The 3,072-nt window shown below is 35.3% G+C and overlaps 1 long non-coding RNA gene across 1 annotated transcript in view; it reads left to right on the top strand.

The window, feature by feature from the left end:
* LOC128249769 (uncharacterized) overlaps positions 1 to 3,072 on the top strand; it is a 9,492-nt gene that overhangs the window by 577 nt on the left and 5,843 nt on the right. The gene's annotated exons all lie outside the window — the stretch shown is intronic.

Below are 3,072 nucleotides of genomic sequence, written 5' to 3' on the forward strand. Positions count from 1 at the left end.
ATAAGTCCTGGGGTCGATTTCCTCGACTAAAAGCGGTGCTCCAGCATGGCGGCAGTCAAAGGACTGAAACAAGTAAAAGAGTAAAGAGAGAGAGTTACTTAATGCAGAAGCCTTGATTTGTAAAAGGACTAATTTAAAACCTTTGAATCAATTTCTTATAACTCTTTATATTCTAAGTTCATATCCTGGCGAAATAGACTTTGATTTCCATCCGTCCGAGGTTAATAAAATAAAATACAAATTAACAACTGGGATTGATGTAATCAAACCAACCGTCTCCTCCAATATTGCAGGGCTCTTGCCTAAATTATAAACAATTGTATATGATATAATAATGTGAAATGTTAGATTTTATGTGCGTGTGTATGCAGATGCATGTGTGCGTGTGTGTATGTGTATTATTTACTGATTTTATAGAAGAGCATAAAGGTATTACAGATCAATAGAACAGTCCGCATGCCTTACTACCAATATATAGCTCCTTACCTCTACGTTGCGTTCAAATCCTACCAGAACCGACCTTGATTTTAATTTGCCCAGTACCAATAAAATAAGCTAAAATCTTTTTCGCTTATGTTGAGATGCGTGTATCCGTAAATAGTAAGTGTCTATTTCTGCGTGTTTTCTGTTCGACCAACTATACTATCAGCAATAAATATAAATCATTGAAGAACACTTTTCATTCACTTAGCAATACAGAAGCCTTGATTTTTGAAAGGACTGATTGAAAACCTTTGATCCAATTTTACAGACATGACTCACATTGTATTTCGGTTGGTGTCTTGACATAGTAAGACAGAAAGATAAGTACTAGAACCCTGAAATAGTTATATAAATGAGTAGAGAGATATCTAAATATATTATATCGTTGCTAACAATATTACATTATAAGCAGCAATGATATTTCCTTACAGACAATATCTCATTCCAGAATGAAAGATATTTTATTGTAGGTGGTGACATTTCATTGTAAATAGAGATTTTTTATTTATATTTATTATTATCTTCTTCTTCTTTTTTGTAGACAATGCTATTTCAAATGTACCATTACTAAACAATGATACGTCATTACATACAGGGATATATCATTACAGACAAAAGTTTTGTATTGAAAAGAGAGCGACATTTGTTTACACACAGCGATATGAATAATAGTAACTGGTATATACCATTGCGGACATTTTTATTTGAGACTATAGAGTACATATAGTACTGAAGAGACTTGTATGGTAAAGAGTGGTACTTTGCATAGTGGAATTGCCTTGTACAAAGGGATACTATATTACATACTAGCATAAATACCCGGCGTTGCCCGGGTTAAAGAGAATAATGAAATCTAAAAACGCCGTCTAGACTACGCATCATCTTTATACATTAATAACTCTCCAATCCATGCCAGCATGGAACATAGACGTTAAGTGAAATATTAAAAGAAAGTTTTCAACTCATATATGTTTATAAAATAAATACACGTAATTGAAAAACACGTTTTGTGTAACTTATTTCGTAACTAAAAAAACAGGTACAGATTATAAACAACGAAAGACCGATTTAGTGATTCATTTGACAGAAGTAGTAGAGAGCCAATCCAATGATAAATCTGACCTTGGATCTTGAAAGTTTGCATGAATCCTGGCTCAGTTAAATCTCTTGTGGCTCCATGTGTCATCTGTAGTGCAGCGTTCTATTGTCTGACAACAGTTTCTTCAATGACTCTGGAGGTTGTGGGATTGCAGGGAGTTTAACCTTTCCACCATTGCAGCACAGTGTAGGCGTCTTTCCAGGCATTGCACCAATGGAAACTCTTGTGTCATCTGCATAACGAACTGCTGGATCATAATTGAAAGCTGCTTCATCGAAGTTGCAACTGCTCTACGTTCTGCAGTGGAGATCCTATTCCTTGTCAGCCGTGCATACTTCTGTTCATCACTTTGAGATGCTCTGGCTTTTGTAGAGCACAGTCTGTTCGTTTCTTGGTATGCTTCTGCAGCTCTCTTTCTTTCCCTGGACAGAAATATTCTTTTGGCTGACCTTGACATTGTAGACAAATTTGACACTTTCCTTCTAAGCATGATTATATATGTATACAGAAATACACAGGTGCAGAAGATAATAAACAATGAAAATAACTGGGTAACAGAAATTATATTTTTTAATACGACAGGCAGAAAGTAAATAAGATTTTTTTTTACAGAAAATAAAGAATTGTACGGGTATTTTCTGCCCCTAGGGGGCCCATTACTCATTATGGGAAGAATTTTAAGAGTCTCAAACCATTCCTAGACATAAGTAATGTATGTTCCCAGTTTGGAGAAAATCAGTTGAAAAATACGGCTGATATAATCTTTTATACACACACAGACAGAATGGGATTTTATTATAGGAATATATATATATATAAACACACATATATGTATTATATATTTATGTATGTGTATGTTTGTGTTTGCCCCCCACCCCCACTCTGCCATTGCTTGACAGAATTAGTACTAGGCATACAAAGAATAAGTCCTGGGGTTGGTTTCTTCGACTAAAAACCCTTTAAGATGGTGCTCCAGCATGGCCACAGTCAAATGACTGAAACAAGTAAAAGAATAACAGAATACATACATACATGCTTACACACATACACACACACAGATATATATATGTGTGTGTGTGTGTGTAGGTATGTACAAATATAAAAATGGAACAAGAACGCAATAAAGGGCATAAAAACGTTTGGATAGGTAGACGATACAAAGGTGGACAAGAGAAACAACAATTAGAAGGACAGGCAAAAAAAGACGGGTCATTCTTGGCTTTATTTCATCAGTCAAGTCCCAGAAGTCACAACCATTTCAGGCAGTTACACTTGAGATGGTTTGATCTGGTTGCCCCCCCCCCCAAAAAGTCAAAGCTAAGAGTATTAGACCCCTTTGCAAGAAAGCTAGCGAATGTGTACGGCAACAAAGACAAAAAAAAAAACAAATAAACAAAAAAAAAGGAGAACATGGTACACAATTATGAATACAAACAATAAGAAATAACAGCAGGCGTCTTTCAACTGAGAACAAATCAAATTGAGCTGGC

This window comes from Octopus bimaculoides, chromosome 18 (genome assembly GCF_001194135.2).
Source record: "Octopus bimaculoides isolate UCB-OBI-ISO-001 chromosome 18, ASM119413v2, whole genome shotgun sequence".
In the NCBI taxonomy this organism is placed as follows: Eukaryota; Metazoa; Mollusca; class Cephalopoda; order Octopoda; family Octopodidae; genus Octopus; species Octopus bimaculoides.